General features: G+C 32.2%; 1 protein-coding gene across 1 annotated transcript in view; it reads left to right on the forward strand.

Moving 5' to 3' along the window:
• The window catches only part of PRR16 (proline rich 16), a 284921-nt gene that overhangs the window by 175487 nt on the left and 87967 nt on the right, over positions 1–21467 (forward strand). The window lies entirely within an intron of this gene.

Here is a 21467-nt window from a genome sequence, read left to right on the forward strand (position 1 = left end):
GCAAACTAGGATATGGCGGCATTAATAGAAATCCTTTGTAAAAATGATATATCAATACCACAAATTTACAAATTTCACTAAATTTGTAAAAACAACTATTTTAATATAAAAGACAAAATACTCAAATTGGAGAAGATCCTGAAGAGCCAGAACTGAGTGCCAAGTTAAGAAGATCTTTCTGTAATGGATTTAGTGTAGTGTTGGAAGGACAGTGAAATGCAAAAAAAAAAAAAAAAAAAACCCAAATTGCTATATCAACAATTTCTGCATTAATTTAAAAAAAAATTTAAATGAGTTTAAAATATTATGTAATGTAGTATCCTTAAAAACAGGAACTCTTTAGTTTTAATTTTGTATCTGTATTTTCTAGCACAAGAATTTGAATTTAGTGGTTTGTTAGACTCAACTGAATTGATCAGCTGCCATTATATTCAATAGAAAAATCCTATGTCTCAAAAAATAGCCCAAACACACACCCTTTTTATTCCCAATTCTATAATGCTTTAAGAATTTATAGCATTCTAAAACTAGAGAAAACCTTCACTTTACAAATGAGAAAACTGAGGCACAGAAAGATTTGACTGACTTGCCAAGGTTATAATATCAGAGATAGAGTTTGAACCTATGTCCTCTAATTTCAGAGTAACGGATGCTTCCAAGTCAAGTAAACTTACAAATTGCTTTGCTATAATTGTCCTATGAGTTGTCATTTTACAGATGGCTAAAATGAAGCTCAGAGAGGTTAAATGCTTTTTTCCCAGAATCTCACAATGAGTACCAGACCTTGGAAAGAAATGCATTGCTCCAATAAAGAATACTATTTGTCACAATTAGAGAAAATTATTTGACTAAGTATTCTCGTGTTTAAAATTTGGAAGTTGTAAATGTAACACATATGACAAGCTCATTAATTTGTCTATTCAATTTCTTATAAGCAATTTTAATGCAAATTAAAGAAATCTGACTTGAAGAGTGTTTTGTGACAATCTCCATACTACAATGATTCTCTGTTCTGTTGCTGCCTATGATACAACCTTAAAATCTTCCCCTTCCTCCATTCCCCCTGCCTTTTTTGCTCTCTTAAGATTTTAGTCAGGAGATGGGGAGTGTGGTCTCTTTTCTACTCATTATTAATATCGTTAAACCTGAAAGAAACTTAGAGGTCATTAAATCTAACTCCTCCCTTCTTCCCCCTCCAAGATGAATAAACAAAGGTCTACAAAAGTAAAGTGAATTCTGAATGTTGTGTTGCTAGTTAATTGGTTAGTAGTTAGTAGTATTAGAATTATAGCCTTCCTGATTTTCATTTCAGTGCTAATGCTGAATATTCATTCTATGGGAATGATAAAAAAAAAAAAAAAAGATTCCAAAGAATCCATAGCCATTTATAGAGAAAATATTCAAACTTCCTTATAATAAGTCATTAAAAATGCAATTCAGTGAACACTCATTTAGGTTCTTACTGTGTACTATGACAAGTATGATAGAGATTCAAAGATGAACAAGATGTTCTTCATTTTAAGGAATTGAGAATATTTAGAGATTAAGATAACCATGTTACAAATCAGAGTGTGTAAATGCATGGAAAAAATACAAAGACTATGCTGTCAGAGTTCCAAATGTCATGATATTTGAAAAGCTGCAAACAGCTCTGGAAAACTAGACATGTTTCTGTAGCATATGAGAATTAGGCATAGCAGCTGGCACAGAATCCCTCAGCTCTGCTCCATATGGAAAACTGTAAACTTAATGGACCGATGACATTAAAGTGCCAATTGCCCATTGGTTACTATTCAAATTTTAGCTTCTAAGGAAGAAATATCTCTGTACACAAATCTCATAATATATGGCAACATGTAACATTTTCACCTTCAAATATTTACCCTTCAACTTATAAATGGTTAATAGATTCTTGCTATTCTTCCCCCGTCTCCAGGAATTTATAATAGCAGTAATGACTTCCAAAGTAAGGTTGGTCTGGAATTTAATCACTTCCAGGTTTGAAGTCCTTAATTTCTGCCTTGTGTTTTCAGATTTTTAGTCACTTCTTTGCTATAAATTATTCAAAGTTATCCATTATTTCTTGTTTTATCATCTAATAATATGTCAAAAACTAAAAACTTTCCTGTTCATTAGTGAATTTATCAGAAGACAAAATCTAGTGTTCCCACCCATTTAGCCTGACAACTTCCCCATCTCATTAAAAAGAAACAAATTAAAAAAAAAACAAAAAAAAAAACGTTGTTGTTTGTTGTTGTATATAAGATACAGTCTGGTTGGTCTTTAACTATCAGAAAATTATTATTGTCTTATTTCTTTTTTTTTAATATTTCCTTATTTCTTGCTAAAATTACATAAAAGCCACTTCATTCAAATGTGACACAGTTCCACAGTTATGAATAAATAACTATAGACAGGAAAACTGAGCAAAGAAGTCATTAGTAGAGAGGAAATAGAATGGCAAGTATAAAAAGTGACACATATTATTAAGCATGGCAATCAATTAACAAGTTCAATGATTGCCAAAGAAAAGAAATTATTTGATGTAATGCTATATATTTTTGAATCTAATGAACTGAAACTAGGAAGAAAATGGGAGGGGCATAAAGAAGTAAATGATTTAAAGGAGTTTATTAAAATAAAAAGAGGAATGGAATAAAGTTGATTTGAATAAGTTGATTCAGTTCAGGTAAAACTATTATTTATATCTGTGTAGCAATTACATGACTTCCAATTTCCCATTGGTAGTGATACCACTGTCAATGACAAATTTTTCCTACTTGGACTGCACATACTTTTCATGTACTTATATCTCATTGGCTTGTATATTGTGGTTATTTGTACATGGATACTATGTTGTATCAGAAATCTTGATTTTTTGTCTTAGGGTTCTTTCTATCTATATCATTATTATCATTACATATATTACTATACTATTTTGGCTTATTTCTCATTAGTTTGTAAAAGTTTCCCCATATTTTACTGACTTCCTCAAGGTCATAATCCATTTTTATTCTAATCTTTCATGAAATTCATATACCACAATTATTTGGTTCTTTCTCAATGAATAGTTATCCATTTGTTTTCAGGTTTTAGTTTACTAAACCCACTCCCAAAAGCTGATTATAAAATTTCAGTCTGAACATTTATGTCTCAAAAATTGGTAAATGCTATGAACAAGGTCTTGATTTACTGTTTTGTTAAAAACACATATACACACACATTCCCATAGACATAGTTGTTTAATATTTAGTAGTGCATTCTTGTGTTATAATCTTCTTGAGAAATTTTTCTGTGATTTATGTAAGTAAAAGAATTATATTGTAATCTGTTCATTAACATTTTTAAAATTTATTTTTCATTCTTAGAAACAGAGTAAGTGGTATATACATGTAAAAGAATCCAGGGATTTAAAGATCAGTATCCATAAGAGAATATAACAAACTACTTTTTTTTTTTTTACAAAAATGAAAATATATGTATATGCATGCATACATATACATATGTATATCTATTTTTATGTAGATAACAAAATTGTGGAATTATGAAATTTAAGCAAGCAGTCCTCGTTCTTTGACTACTCACTAGGAATTTTCTGTGGAAAATGGGACTGTAATATAATTTAAAAACCACAGAGAGGGTTACAGAGAAAAATTTATGGAATAAAGAGATAGGCATTGTGGGATTGGGTGATCGTATTGTAAAGGAATGCAGGCAGAGTGGGAAAGATGATTGAAAGGAGTAGATACACATGGTTGATTATGTGACTATAGATTGAAATCGGGGTACTAGGTTGTATGGACCACATGGAGATGGAAAAATGCTCAGGCAAGGGGAAGGAGAATAGCCAAACCTTATCTGTACCACCTTGGGATTAGTTTATTAACATATTTAAATTACTTTAAAATTGTCATTAAAACATTTGTCCACAACATCTTAAACATACCAGTACTTTTTGATGTACTCCAGAAATCAGGAACTTGTCTGAGGATTACCTATCTTTAGATAAAAAATCTTGATAGCAGCATTTAGATGGCTTCCCATGCCTCTAAAAATGTTACTAAAATGTAATTTTTGGTTAGTATAAGATACAATTTGTAAATTATACTGTTTTGATTTTTGGGATGCTTTGTATGCAACTTCTGGGTTCTCCTTTGCATTCTTATTTCCTGCTATTGCCTCTTTATGCTGGCAACTTATAAACCTATTTACTATACTGACTAGAAGTGAAGAGGGGCAGTAGAAGAGATCAGAACAAGATGTCATTTTAACATATATAGGAAAGAACAAATATACACAAGACACCTTTAAAAAAATTAACTTGCCTTTGGTTTTATATTAATTTGCCTTTTGGTTTGCAATTATCAACCACTCAGTCAATAATTAATTGTTCTGTACCTACCAAATGCCAAACTTTGTGTGCATTTTCAGTTATGAATATTTTTTATAAGAAGCACATGGCAGTTATGAGAGAATTGTAGATATTTCAGATTTAAAGTGTCTGCATCTCTTACCGATGAGTAAAAAGTTAATGTTCTGAACTTCTTGATATATTCCTATAAGTAAAAATATAAGACCTGTCTGTCAGAAGTATGACTTAAATTTTTTTCTGTCATATGTAAGTGTTGAGCTTTGCAGTAGTTCTCTCGAGTATGCATTTCCTACAAACTATATGCTAAGCAGATAATATTAAATTGTTGATAGCAAAGTCTGCCAAGTCTTTTACATTACATTGTTGATTAACTTTAAGCATTAATACAATGATATTATTGATTTCTTTGTTGTAGTCAATTGAATGACCCTTTCTTTGCAATTAGTTATTGAGAAGTTCTTGTGGTACCCTCTTTATGTCTGTGGAAGTGATAAGGTTAGTCTCCCCTTGATTCCCGGTGGTCAGGGAACCAAATGATGAGGTTAATGGCAGGTTCAGTGTTCAGGGAACCAAATGACGAGGTTTGGCTCCCCTATATTCCCCTAAGATTCGGAGCAGGGCAGGGCGTTGTGGGAACCCCCTTCTGGCTGCACAGAGGTCCTTTGTAAAGAAATTTATGAACCTGAAAAGCTAGATTGGTAAAAGAAGTTTATTATTGGAATTGGGAAGTCAGCCTTTGCTATGAATCAATAGAAAGACTGAATTCCTTAGTGCAAGGTCCCAACAGATAAGTAGTTTCTTGCAGAAAAATCCTGACAGAGAGGTATAAAATCTTGGTAGGGAAATAGGTGAGAAAGTTAAAGATTCTCTTTTGCTGAAAGAGAATATCATTTCAGCGGGCAGAGGGTTGCTGCTACGCCAGGGAGAGAGAAGTTCCTTGGCATGGCATATTAGGTCCTTTGCAAGGACTGACCCCAAGTTGGCTCATTTATGGCTAGAAGCTGGGGGTTGCTCTTGTTGGGGGCTGGTTGCAGTTTGAGCTAGTATCAGAATAGGAAATCTTGGAATTGAATGAGTGTCTCTGGATAATTTCCAGTTGAATAAAGTTGGAATTTCCAGCTCCAGACTCAACTACCCCCACCAAGATAACAGAATGAAAACCACTTTATCTTGATTTCCTGGGATGGTTCTCTCAGGGGAGAGCTTACCATTCTCTCCCAAAGTCAAAGAGAGAGAAACAGAGAATTTCAGGGCTCCCCTTGTCAGAAGGACTTAGGAGAGGTACATATCTATAGAAATTACAGATTTTTCAATATGCCACTTTACAAGACTCCTCTGTCCAAGGAAACTGGGAAGACAGTTCATGTTGAGTTCAAATTAAGTCAGATAAGACATGTTATCATTGAAATCTGAGAGCTTTAAAAAAAAAAAAAAAAGCCAAAATACTCATAGCAGCTTGTTTGGGCAAAAAAGTGTTGTCAAAATTGGTGCTCATTGAAAAATGAGAGAAAAATCCTGTGAGATTGGGTGTGAATGCGTGAATGTAGTGTACTACTGTTGAATGTATGAATGAATAAGCAGTGATTACATTCTTATACAAAGGAAGAACTGTGGGTATGCAAAAATAATGATATTCTCTTCATTCAAGGGACTTAAATTTTAATAGGTAAAGACAGCACAAATAAGAGGTGAGGTAAGAACATTTTTGTCCAAAAATTTACAGAGAACGTGAGTGGGATTATGAGATTACATTCCTAAACATCCAGGAGTCATAATATGAGTTGATTAGATCTTAATTCTAGAAATGTAGTATGGGAAAAAAAGGAGAGAGAAAATCTTGTTGAAGAAATGCATGAATGGAACCTCTCTTAAATAGTCGGCTGAGGAAATAACAAAAATATTTAGTAGCATATAAAAGCATTTTTAACTTCCAGAGAAATAGGGAGATAAGTGGTTAGATTGAAGAAGAGACTTTTAGAAGAAGGTATAGGTTAGGAAGATACTGGTCAGAATTAAATTAGATTCTTAAAGAGGGATAGGATAAAAAGAATAAAGGATAAACAGTGAGAAAAAAATAGCATGCAAAAAATAACTAGCAATTTTTAGTGTGAATGTGAATGAGATGAAATTGTTGAGGAGAAAAACATCCCAACAAGATTAGGGTCCCCCTGCCTGATATTATGGGTTTGGTGAAAGAATTCACATGTACACTTTGTCTCCAAGTTAAAGCGCAAAGTTTTATTAAGCAGCAGGCTAATTCCAGAAGAATTAGCAAAGAATCAGAATCAAGGAGATAATTTTGTCTTCAATTGAAATGGGCTAAAGAAAATGAATCAATGTTCATGTGCTTTGATCCAGTGATCCTATTCTTATTATATAACCCAATAAAGACAAGCATAAAAAGGATATATTTATACCAAAATAGTCATAGTGGTACTGTTTACTTTGCAAAAGCACAAGAGGCAAACTAGGTTCCCATCATTGAATACTGGCTGAATTGTAGCAAAGATATATAATAGAATATAAATGTAACTTAAGAATTGATAAATATAAAAAATTAAAAAAAACATAGGAAATTAAAATGACTACTCTTGTCTCCAGAGAAAGTTGATGAAATTTATCTCTCTTTTTTTAATGACAAATATAGAGAAATTGGGAGATTAAAATGAGAACAAAATAGCATTTGCTGTCATACATAGTATCTTGGTTTTCCTGAATTAAGTTTTTCCCTTTGGTTTTTAATCTTTGTTGTAAGTGATTGCTCAGGGAATTGGAGAGGAAGGAGCAAAGCATTTCCAATGCCATCTGTAATAAATATGAAGTTATACTTTGTAAATGATGATGATGAAAACTCCCTCTCTTGAGAAACTACTATTCTTCTATGTGTTGGTAGAAAGGTAGTATAATGTGGTTAAAAAAAAATTAGAATGAATATATGTATGAATCTAATTTAGCCATCCCTCTAAAGTAAGTCAGTTCATATGCTGGATTCTCATTTTCAGATATTTACAGATATCATCATTTACAAAGTACAGCTTCATATTCCCTGCCCTGCCAAGTCTGTCTTTTGCCATTTTGTAAGGATTAAATTTTATGATACCCAGAACAATGTTTCAGTTGTATTTATTGAATGGATGTTTCAGGGTTTGACCATTAATTACCTTTCTTCTTCAAGGTAAATTCTTAAAGATCAAGATGGCTATGCTCTGGGCAAACATTTTTATGTTGGGTAGAAAAGTAATTGGGCAGTAATTGTACACACTTCTCCCTATTTAATTTGATGAAAAATTACAGTATAAAATAAAAAAGGAATGGGAGATCATTAAGCTATAAATACTTGGGCTGTTTAACTTTCAGGTTACTGATCATGAGATTAAATTTTTTCTCAATTTATTATTGTTTGCTCAATTATGTATAAAATAAAAGATTTCAAAAATGATAGAGATATGATATGCTAGCAGGGATCCAATTCAATGCAACTGCCTTATAATATATGTCTGCCATATATGTAAAGTACAGTACTAGAAATTTTAGGCCAAAATATATCATAAGACCTCAGTTCAAATTCTTGCTCTGCTACTTACTAATTCTATAAATGTGGACAATTTTACCTCTGCCAAGACCAGTTTATTTAGCATAAAATAAGTAAATGATAGAGATATGATATGCTAGCAGGGATCTAATTCAATGCAACTACCTTATAATATATGTCTGCTATATATGTAAAGTACAGTACTAGAAATTTTAGGCCCAAATATATCATATGACCTCAGTTCAAATTCTTGCTCTGCTACTTACTAATTCTATAAATGTGGACAATTTTACCTCTGCCAAGACCAGTTTACTTAGCATAAAATAAGTATCTTGACTTAATGTCTTCTGAGGTCTTTGACAGATTTTAATCATTGGTATATATAGATATGTATATATCTATATTTACATGTATATTTATATGTGTACACACATATATGTATATGAAAATGTATGTTTTGTTATATTCCCTAATACAGACTTCTCAATAATTGAGTATTCTTTTTTTAATCACATTTCTTGAAATTTATGAGAATTAACAATCTTTTTAAATGGGATATTTTTACCCACTAAGAAAATGATTAATTGTAATTAATATAAGCAGTTGAATGGTAGAGCAGAAAGGATGCTGGCATGGAATTAAAAAGAGTTGTGAGGATCAAATTAGATAATATTTGTAAAGCACTTAGCACAGTGTCTGACATCTACTATGTGCTTAATAAGTGTTTGTTTCTCTATAATGTATTTATTTATGGCTTAAGACTTTTTTTTTTACCATCTTTTCAAGGTGGTAGTGTTTCTTCTCAAATTTAATTATTAAGTTTAATTAGCCACTTAACCATTAGGGACTCTTTTTAAATTTAGTTAATGTTATTTTTTTTTAAATCAGGAAGCTACCGTAGGTATGAATAGTGTGTATGTGGAGAATACTGGCATAACCTGAGGAAGGGTTTTCATTTTACCGTCCCTTTCTCCTCAGAGCAGCTAGGATAGATTGCTGGGTTTGGAGTCAGGAAGACTTAATTTCTTAAGTCCAAATCTGACCTCAGGCAGTTATAAGCTTTGTGACCCTGGCCAAGTCACCTAACCTTGTTTGCCTCAATTTCCTCATTTGTTTAATAAGCTGGAGAAGAAAATGGCCAACCATTCCAGTATTTTCACTAAGAAAACTTCATATGAGATCACAAAAATTGGATATGCCTGAAATATGACTGAAAAAAAAAGCAACAGCAACATGTTGTTTGGTAGAAGAATTATGTTTTTGAATGCTCAAAAAGTGACCAGGACTTTTTCAAATAAAACATCAAAATGCAGTATAAAGAAATTATTTTAGCTAATGATAATTTTAAAAATGAATATTTTTCCTGATAATACAGAATGGTTTGTCATAAACTTCAGCAGATTATTATTATTAAAAATCACTAGAACATACCAGATGAAAGCTTATTATAAAGCAGAGTATATTTTGCTTTTTCATTTAACACTTCAGTGAAATTCAAATATCCTTTAGGTGGGAGCAGTGATGGATTGGTTTATGTTTAAAAACGCTGGGGGTGGGTGGAAAATGTACCCACAATACACTTTTGATTAACATTACTGATGCTTTCTTAAGTTGATATACCAATAAGATAATAATTCAGATCCCGTTTTTTAGAGTTTACCAAATTAAAAAGTGTAAATGCTCACCCTGAAAATTTAAAAATAGTTGGGGTGCTATGTTATCTAATGTAATTGACCAAGACCATACTTTATTATTTTTTGCTCTGTCAATTGGTTTTTAAACACCAATTATTTGAACACACCAATTTATTAGTATGTTTTGTTCTTCAAAAAAATCACTCTTCATGGATATATGTTTGAAATATCTTTCCTTATGCAAAGTGACTTAATTACTGGGTTACTATGATCCTGGAACTAGTGTTGTCAACAGGACATCTTTTTATTAAGATAACTTCAAAGGGACTATATCAAAGACTTTGCAATTCCTTCTCCCCCCCCCCCCCCACTCCCCAATAATTTGTTTTTTTTTTTTTTTTTTAATTTATTTTAACACACATTGCTTTTTGAATCATCTTGGGAGAGAAAAATCAGAGCAAAAGGGAAAAACCATGGGAGAGATTTAAAAAAAAAAGATAAAAGAAGTGAACATAGCATGTGTTAATTTACATTCAGTCTCCTTATTTCTTTTTCTGGATGCAGATGGCATTTTCTGTCCAAAGTCTATTGGGATTACTTTAAATCACTGAACCACTGAGAAGAACCAAGGCTTTTATAGTTGATCATCACACACATTTTTGCTGTTATTATATACAATGTATTCCTGGTTCTGCTTGTTTCACTCAGCCTCAGTTCATGTAAATCTTTCCAGGACTTTCTAAAATCAGCTTTTTCATTATTTTCAATAGAACAATGATGTTATATTATATTCATATAGCACATTTTTCTCAGTCATACATCAATTGATAGACATCTAATCATTTTCTAATTCTTTGTTAACATAAAAATTGCTGATATAAACATTTTTGCATATGTGAGTCCTTTTCCTCCTTGATTTCCTTGGAATACAGACCCAGTAATGACTCTGCTGAGTCAAAGGGTATGCACAGTTTTATAGCCCTCTGGGCATAATTCCAGATTGCTTTCCAGAATGGTTGGATCATTTCACAATTCCATCAACAATGCATTAGTGTCCCAATTTTCACACATTCTCTCCAACATTTATCATTGTCTTTTCTTGTCAGCCAATCTGAGATGTATGAGGTGGTATTTCAGAGTTGCTTTAATTTGCATTTCTCTTATCAATAGTGATTTAGAGCTTTTTTTTTTTTTATATGGCTATAGATGGCTTTAATTTCATCATCTGAAAATTGTACTATGACATAAGCATAGATTTATCTCATATTCTTATTTGTTAAAAGGAGACCATTTATAAATTGGAGAATGATTTGTATTCTTATAAATTTGACATATTTCCTTATATATTTTAGAAATGAGATCTTTATCAGAAATATTGACTGTAAAGATTTTTTCCCAATTTTGTACTTCCCTTTTAATCCTTTTATTTTAATATAATCAAGATTGTCCTTTTTACCTTTCATAATGTTCTCTAGTTCTTCTATGGTCATAAATTCCTCCTTTCTCCAAAGATCTAATAAATTATCCTTTGTTCTCCTAATTTGTTTATGGTATCATCCTTTATGCCCAAATAATGGGGTCTTTTTGACCTTATTTTGGTATGGGGTCTCTGCTGAGTTTCTGACATATTATTTTCCAGTTTTCACAATAATTTTTGTCAAATAATAAGTTCTAGAGTTTGGGGTTTATCAAACACTAGATTGCTACAGGCCTTGATGATAGTGTCATGTGTATCTAACCTATTCTACTAATCAATGACTCTATTTCTTGACCAAATATCAATGACCAAATTGTTTTGATGATTGCTACTATAATTTATAATATCGTTTTAAGTTTGATACCGGATTTTGCAACTCCTTAAAAAGAATTTGAAATAATAAGGAAACAGTTCTAAATAGATGGGGTGGAAAAGGATAGATAGATAGAAAAGAGATGAGAGAAGAGAGAGACAGAACACAGAAAGACACAGACAGACGTAGAGACAGACAGACACAGAGACAGAGAGAAAGAGACAGAGCGAAAGAGAGAGAGACAGAGAAAGGGGGGAGAGAGACAGAGAGAGAGAGAGAAACAGAGAGAGTGATCAGAGACAGAGAAACAAAGAAACAGAGAGAGAGAGTAGACACATAGAGATAACTAACTAATGGAAAGTAGAAAACAGGAAATTTCCAGATCATTATTGTTCTTAGACTGATGATCTGTTTATTGATGCCTGTCATTTTGATTGGAGACTATCGTATGTCTATGCTGGTGGATTCAGCCAAAGGAATGAGTATTGACAGTGCTTGCTTACTGGGTCCAAAATTCATTATATGCTTGGGTGCATTTCTCGTTTTTTTTCCTCTTGAGGAAATTGAGGTTAAGTGACTTGCCCAGGGTCACATAGTCAAAAGGCTTGTGTGTGAGACCAGATTTGAACTCAGGTCCTCCTGACTTAAGAGCTGGTTCTCTATCCACTATACCAATTAGCTGACCCTTATATTTCTCCTTTTAGCAAATTAGAATATGATATATCTATGCTTATGTCATAATGCAAATAGGAACAAAAAGGTGGTCTCAATAAATAACCTTCCTACAATAGTTTACATATGAACTATAACATACATTAAATAATCATTTAGTTGGCTTAAATTGTTTCTGACATATTGTCTTAGTGAATTAGTAGCTCATTGAGAATAGACTCCAAGTGATTTGCTGAATTATTAAAAGATACCTGTGCAAGGATAGAAGGCTTCTGTAGAAGTCATAAACTCTGTTCTTAAATCATTTAACTAACTTAGGAACCAAAATTTGGTGGTGATATTAATTGTTAGTGGATAACATAATGCTTGATTTGTTATGATATTTGTGCTACTGTCTAGCATCTTCCGCAGTGCTTTGTTTGATCACAGTCCACTGAGATTTTAGTTCCTGTGCTATAGAAAATACATAGTTTGTTTCTGTCATAAAGGGAGATAAGAGCCAAGCTCTAGAGAAGAAGGAATAGAAATGTTTAGTCACCATGTGAATGGCTTTTCCGATTTTTTGTGATTGCTGAATTCTTGTCAAATAAGGATATAAATTATTGTTATATATTAGTGATTATCAGTTAACATAAGTTGATTTTTTTTCTTTATTACAAATGTAAGAACATTTGTATTTTCACAGGTCAAATGACTACAGAGGAATATACCCATATCACTTTCATTTTATATTCTTTACCATTTTAGCTTTCCTATTCAGGAGAATAAGGAAAATTTGGGGACAGGAACCATGTCTACTCCCAGGAAATTGTTAAAATAAAGATAGTGTAAATCATATCATTTTCTATATATAATGAACATTAAGGAAACTGTTCTATGCAGGAATATTTTCAAACAATAGCTGCTGGAGTCCTGTATAACTGGATCTGTTTTGAGAACTAGAGGGCTATGTAAAAAATCCTCTCTTCCAAAATCTGCAATTTTGTTTTTGTTTTGCCATACACACACACACACACACACACACACACACACACAAATATATATATATAGTACTTTAGGTCCATTCACTAGCACAGTTAGAATTATTCTGCTGATTTCCCACTGGCATGTTTGGTTAAATCTATTTCTAAAAGAGCCAAATGGTAGTAGTCACACAGTTTCCCCAGATAGACTCAGTTGTACAAAAGAATTGATCTTTTCTTAGTATACTCTCCATCCAATGCAATCTAAGTAGGATTTTTAAAATGTGTTTTTGCTGCAAATATACTAGTTATCCCAATTTACTTCCTTCCTGTTAAAATATTTGTTGATCCTGTTTATTTTGAAAAGATAGCCACATACCTTTATTCACAAAATATCCACTAGAGAATACACTATTCTTTGCCTAAGTAACTCTAAGCTTCTTATTTTCCTTACATATTTCATTTTATATAAAATTTGAAAGTTTACATCTACTAGTAATTATTAAAAAATCTAACTTTCATGTGTAATGAAATTTTTAGTCTGTTAACTCACTCTGAATGGTATGGAGTATGTTGTCACAAACACATATCTATACTGTTATGATTACATATGCTCAATATATTTTATCCTATAGATAATGGGTGATTATTCTTTTAGGAAATGAACAAGATCATTTTCTTATTCTTTATATACTAACCCCTTTTTAAGATATTCTCTTTCTCTCTTCTGTCTCTCCATTTCTCTCTATCTCTTCGTATTCTAGTCTTTATCTCTGTGTCTTTGTGTTTACTACCTCTGTCTCTCTGTGTCTCTGTGTCTGTCTCATCTTTCTGTCTGTCTGTCTCTGTTTCTGTCTGTCTTTCTCGCTCCTTATTCCTATTGCCTTTTGTCTGCTGCATTTGAGTCCTAGAACACATAGATCCACCGATGGCTACATGTTTGAAAATGATATTTCCCCCAAAAACTTAAAAAGGGGGGAGGGAACAGAGAATTAATAAACCCTAAGGAAATAGTTTTTTGAGGGATAGCCCACACCTCTCTTAGGAAGAAAGAAGGGAAAAGAAAAAAAAAAAAGAGTTGAGCAATTATCATCATTTTTTCACTCCTTTTCAGAAATTCCATTAAAAAATGTATACTCCCAGACACACCTCATAGTCAAGATTCCAGATTGGCAACTTCATTGCTGCAATTGTGTTTCTGCTTCCCACTCTGAGACCACTTTTCAAGATCACTTTTCTGTGCCACCACTTTTTTCATGTTACTAACGTCTGTTCTTTCTTTTATGTCTGGTATGTAGGGTTGGGGATTGGGGGAAATACACTTATATCAGAACTGTGGCATCTACTTTTTTTTTTTTGGCCTAATGTTAACCAGATTATTATGTCAGTCACAGTCTAGCCCCTGTCTTATGTAAGTGTTTTTAAAATGGCTGAATTTTTTTTGGAGTTGAAAGGCATTAGCAATTAACAGAGATTTTAAGGAAACAAGGACATTTAAGAGGCTGAAATGAGAAGAAGGGCATATTTAAGGCAAAGGGATAGTTAGTACAAAAGCACAGATAAAATGGTCTTACATGTGAACAACAAAGAGATACTTTGAATTACTGAATGAAAAAGTGGAAGCAGTATGTCAAAGCTTGGAAAGTTAAATTGGAAGACAATTTGTGAGAGACTTTACAGGCTAAACTGAGGAGTTCCCATGATTCTAGAAGCAATAGGGAGACATTGGGATGTATAGAGTAGAAGAGTAAAGTGGTTAGACTGACTCTTTGTGAGACAGATTCTAATTATATGAATTTTAAAAAAGGATGATTCAAAGCAATGAGATAATTTAGGAGACTATTTCATTAGTTTAGGAGAGGTGTGATAAGGGCATCACCATATGAGCAGAAAGAAAAGGAAGGATGCAAATTATACTATGGAGGTAGAAATAAGTTTTGGCTACTTGTTGGATATGTAGGTTGTGGGAGGATAATAAGTCACAATGCAATGCTATGGTTTTGAGTCTGGGTGTCAGGAAAGATGTTTCTACTCTCAACAGAAACAGGGAATTTAGTCCAAGACAGGTGAATTTGGAAGAGAGAAATAATTCATTCTGTTTCAGATTTATCGATAACACATTTCAAAAACTCTAGCTCAAAACTTGTTATGTTTATATTATGTTTTACACCTATATATTTAGATATTATCTTCACAATTTGAATGTAATCTTTTTCAGAACAAAGATTGTTTTGTTTATATCTTTCTTTTCTCAGCACTTTATGAAGTCCCTGAGGTTTAATAAAGTTGATAGAATTCTATACAGCTTCATTCTACTAAAAAAAATCCCTAAAAATGAACAGGAGTTTTATATAATAATAACAAAGTTATTATATAATTTATATAATATGTTATATATTTAATCTTATATTCTATATTTTATTTAATTAATTACAAAATTCAAGAAGTAATATCTCTTATTATCTCTTTCTGAAAGAGAAAAACCTATCCAAAAAAACTATAAGATGTATAAGCTATTTTGGGATTAATTTCCCAAAGCACACAAAATACTAGTGTAAACTCCAATACACTGTGCTCTTTATGGAAATACACAACAACTTAAATAATTGGGGAAGTATTCAATGCTTATGTCTGAGCTATGCCAATAAAATAAATATAATAATACTGCCAAAGTAAACAAGTCACTTTCAATGCTCTACCAATCAAATAATAAAAGGTACCATATAGAACTTGATAAAATAAAACAAGTCATTGGAAACAGAACGTCTAAAATACCAACAGAAGTAGTGAAAAGAATTGGGGAATAAATGGAGAATAGCATTCCCAGAATTCAAAATATATAGTAAAGCATCAGTCATTAAAATTGTTTGATACTGGTCAAAAACATATAACTAAATTAAATGGAACAGACTATATAAAAGAAATCATAAAAAATTAATTCAATAACCCAGTGTTCAATATACTAGCAAACAAATTACTAGCAAACAAATTACTTAGGAAAATACTTCCTATTTGATTAAAAAAAATAAGAAAACTTGAAATCAGGTCTGTCAGAAATTTTACATAGGCCAACACTTTATTTCATATTCCACAATATGGATAGAAGACTTCAATATTTAAACTCATACTATTAAAAATAGAAGAAACCTAATATGTATCATTCACAACTATGAGTAGGAGATCCATTTATAATCAAATATTGGGTTGAGGGAATTACAAAAGATAAATATATATAAATTCAATTGCAAGAAACAGAAAAGTTGATTCACAAATAAAATTAATGATCCTAGGAAATAAAGGGAAGTCTTCAAATGAGTTTGGATCAAATATCTGATAAAGTTTTAGTCAAAAATACCACACATACTTTCAGCATCAAACTCTAATCTCATAAACTTAGAAAAATTTTATTGGCTACAAATCTTATTAGTAGTTAACAGATAATGTAAATATACATACATATATAATGTATGTATCTATATATATATATATATATACACATATGTACACAAAAATACATAGAAACATGTACATACTTTTTAGTAATATACATATATTTATTGCTAGATGATAGATAGATGAATAGATAGATAGATAATGTATTTCAGCAATGTATCTTTAAGCTTTACTATTTTAGTCAGAGGAACTTCTGATTATTGACTGTAGCTGCTAAGTTTTTCAATTCAATCATTTAGTCAAGATGTATATAGTAAGCACTTATCATGTTCCAAAAACAGTGCTAAGCCCTGGGAATAGATAGAAAGGCAAATAAAATGTCTCTCATATGTCAAAGTGAATCTTTGACAAAGTGACTCAAATTCTCAGGAGAAGAAAAGATGCAAACAATTAAGCACATATAACATATAATACAAATAGAATATTATTTCAGAGGGACAGTAATAGTAGTGTATGAAGAATGGGAAGAATGTAGATGTTGCTTTATCATAAAGTATGTGGAGAGAAGTTGGAATGTAAGAAGACTAAAAATAGAAATGGGCAACTTTGTGAAAAGCTATCAATGTAAACAGAACATTTTATATATGATCTGTAAGGAAATAGACCAGATTTCATTAAGTAAAGGGGATTCTGTGGTCATACTTGCACTTTTTTTAAAAAATTGCTGATTTTTTGTTGAAGATGGTTGAAAATGGTAGAGAATTTGGGCAGAAAAACCAAACAGAAGGCAATTTCAATTATCCAGTCATGGAATAATGGAAGAATACTCTCGAGTGATGGTTATATGAGTGGAAAGAGGTGGAGTGAGGGAGTAATATAAGAGAAATATTGTAAAAGAAGATGTATCAAGACTTAGAAAAAGATTAGACATGTGGAGTAAATGCAAGAACATAGTTAATGACATTGAGGTTATCTTTTGCGACTGGAAGGATGGTATTGTTTTTCACAGTAGATGGAGTTAGGAAGAGAGAAAGGTTTAAGGAAGAATGTAATTCTGTTCTGGATAGGTTAATTCTGAGACACAAGATAACCAGTTCTAAATATATGAAAAGCAGTTCATTATATAATTCAGGAGCTTATGAGAGAACTTAGGTCTGAATATATAGAGAATTAAAAATCTTTTATATCAAGATGATATTCAAATCCATGAAACTTGGTGAATTTACAATGAAAAAGGTATATATAAAAGAGATATAAACCTTGTATAATTTTGCTTGTGTGTGATGAACCCCACTGAAAATCTGATTGAAATATAAATTTATGGATTTTCAAAATATAAATACAAGGGCAGCTAGATGGAACCACCCCTGAAGTCAGGAGGACTTGAGTTCAAATTCAGCCTCAGATATTTAACATTTTCTAGCTGTGTGACCTGGGAAAGTCACTTAACTACAACTGCCTCAATATATATATATATATATATATATATATATATATATATATATATATGGATAGATGATATCTATATCTATATCTATATCTATATCTATATCTATATCTATATACATACACACACATACCTAAAACACAATAGTTAACTCATAGCATAATAGTTAACTGGCATTCTCCCCCCCTTCATTTCCCTAATGATCTTTATCTGACAAATAGAGTAATTTTAGCCAAAATCTGAGAAAGGAGTGTTTGAAACTGGAGTTACACAAAATAAAATGTCTCAGTTTTTTCAATGTATAATATTATGTTCTAAGAGGAGATTTTCATCAGCAATTGCTGTTTAAACACTAACCAATTCCCTAGACTGTCTTAATACTATGTAAGGAGCATTTATTTGCAATTACACTGGATGGTTTGTGAATTAATTCCCTTCCAAAGTTGCCAAATGTTTCCCTTCTGGAGGATTACTCTTCTCTTCTAGTCCATCTCTCCCAAATTATGAGATTTCACTAACTATATCCAACTAAGCCATCAAATGAAAACATGGAGCAAATGAAAATACTTTAATTCATTACCCCATTGAAGTTCCCTTCACTACATTGTCAATCATTAGATGGGGTAATGAACATTACATAGTGGTTATTTCCCATTACATAGTGTTTTTAGGAAGATTTTATGTTATGAAGATGATCATTTAAATAAGATTTTAAACCAAGTTCCAAAGAGCTAACAGCCCTTTTTGGCAAACCTGTTCTTCAATTGTGCCTGATTTTAAATTATCATAGTTAAATTGTATGGTAGGTTAAAAAGAAAGGAGACTAGAGGTATAAAATTTAAAACATGCATATGTGAGTATGTACATATGTATCATTTATGTATATGCATGTTTATAAATGAGAGAGAGAGCAAGAGGAAAAGAGAAGAAAGAAAGGGGGAGGAAGAGGAGGAAGAAGAGGAGGAGCAGAAAAAGGAGGAAGAGGTAGATGAGAATAAGCTTTCACCTTTTTCTTTCCACCTAATTTTTCAGTGTCTGTTGCTTCACTGAGGCAAAATGTTGAAGGTCAGAGTCAAGGGATATAACTTTAATTCCTGGTAGAAGTTCTATTTACCTCAGCACAATGCATATTGTAGTCATCAACAATCCCTTCATTGATCTTGATAATATGCCACATGGTTTATATGGTGCAATATGATTCTGCACATAGCAAGTTCCAGGCTATGTCCAAGTTGAGAATAGAAAATTGATCATCAGTGGAAAAATAACAACAATATTAACAACATTACTCTCATCCAGGAGTTTGATTCTATCAATATTAAATAAGAAGATGCTGATTGGCACTGACAATATTATAGAGTTCATTATTCAGATTTAGTTCATATCGTTCTTTCCTACTTTCGATCTTTTATTTGTGTCTTCCTTTCAGTGTGAAGCAAAGCATATTTTAGTTGATGACTTTACATTTATAGCCCAGTAAGAAAAATGATAATTCTCTTAAAATTTTCAGTAATTCCTCTTTCACCACACAGCCTATATTAATAATGAAATAAAAACTACGTGACTATGGTTTATGGTCCCTTCATGAGATCATTGCTACTCATAAGACAATAGCTGGCCCTTGTGCCAAACTGAGGTGAGATTCTTCCCAGAATATCATCCATGCTTACACTGCAAGGATAAATTATCCCTACTCCTAATATATCTATAAAGCAAGCATGAGATAGATTCAGGAGGGGTATAATGTGATACCAAGACAGACCTGTTGTATCATGTGCCTTTAACAGTGATATCCACTCTTTTATCTTTCATGCTAGTAGTAATTTTGTTAGACTCAATGAGCACTTTTTTTGTTTTCAAACTCATATCCTAACATAGCATTGAGGACCATCATAAGTACATAGTAGACCTGATGGTTTATATCAGGAATGTCAAATATGTCACATTGTGGTCCACAATATTCTTGAGTACAAGTTGAACTAGTTTAAAATACAATTAAGAAATGTTTTGTAAAATAAAATAATGTTATATGTAGGATTTTTCCTAAGTCAATATGCGGTCCAAGGGGATCTTTATATATGGTTTAATTGTAATGCTGGAGAAACTGAGGCAGGATAGAAATTAGAGAACAATTTAATAGTTTATTAAATGGAGAGATTTACTGGGAGCAAATGATCCATGTTTGGTCCCAGGACTGAACAAGACTATTGTCTCAAAGAATTCAGCTCTGAATATCAGACAGCAAGACTCTTTTATAGGATAACAAGAACAATGACATAATGGGAGAGGTAGCTGGATGGGGATAACCTAATGGGGGAAGGCACCTAGGATGGCATAATGGAGGGAGGTACAGGAGAGGTTACTGATATTCTAATGATGTCTAAAATGGATAGACCTTTATCCTGTCAAACATTAAGAAGGAATCATTATAGCCTAAAGATATAAAACCTTTATCTCATCAAACATTAAGAGGAAAAGATTATAACCTGAGGCAGAGTAACTAAATAGGACAATTACAGAAACTGGGTCAGGACTTTAAAAGGGAACTGTGGCACAACATAATGACCCCTGTTTCTATTTGAGTTTGACAAAAATAGGGGAGTGAGGAGATCAACTTGACTGATCCATAACATCCAGGTACAAAAATGGCAAGTCATGGATTTCCCCCCGACCCCCATCTAAAATAGTAATTCTATTTTTTTTTTTTTTTTTTTTTTGGAAAACCCTATTCCAAAACTAGTTCTCTATACAATGTCTAACTTTTTACAAGGTTTCTCTAATAAGGGGATAGATGATACCTGAGTTCTTTAGTGGGGGATAGACACCATTAAGGAGTTTCTTTTATAGGGGAGATACAACTTCAAAAGCTGACCTAATTTGGCTTTCTGATTCTGTTACTGTGGGGTTGTGATGGTTTTGTCAACAGAAAGAATTCAGCTAGGAATTCAACCAGGGGTGAGATAATAATAGAAGTCCACTTAAATGTAACAAAAAGCCTAATCAAAATCAAAAGTCAATTTATAATCCTATCAGTGTTCCTCCCTACTTATCTCAGAAAATAGCTTGACTTCAGATTGTTTCCAGTATCTCACACTCTCTCTCAGTACCCACCTAACTACCAAGGACTTCATCAATGTCATTGATGACATGAAGAGGAGAAAGAGTCCTTCATTATTTTCCACTCTAAAATATTATTCATTGCTAAAGTAAGAGACTCTTTACATGGGACAGTAAAACAAATAAACAAACAAAAAATAACTGCTGTATTTCCTACTCTCCTAGCTATGCTTAATGCTATTTCTAGGAAGTAAAACAGTACCTATGTTGGAAAAGCACCTATTCAAAATAACCATTTTCGTATGGCACATACTGTGACAATACCTATGCTGCAAATGTGAAAGTGAAAACTCTCCAAAAACCAGCTTTATTGCCGGCATTTAACTAGTTACAACCTTTTGGAGGCTAGGGAACTGAGAATGAGCCCTGGGAAAATTCAGATTGCTGAGAAGAATGAGTAGGCAGCTGGGGAGGTGGTAGAGCACTAGACTCAATAAATGTTTATTTTATATAGAAGCTTAAAATAGTTCAAATTCTGTAATTAAAGGCATATTTTTAAAATTTTCAGTGACAGATATAGTGAACAAGGAGGATCTTGTGGGCTTGAT

Source organism: Sarcophilus harrisii, chromosome 1 (assembly GCF_902635505.1).
Source record: "Sarcophilus harrisii chromosome 1, mSarHar1.11, whole genome shotgun sequence".
Classification (NCBI taxonomy): domain Eukaryota; kingdom Metazoa; phylum Chordata; class Mammalia; order Dasyuromorphia; family Dasyuridae; genus Sarcophilus; species Sarcophilus harrisii.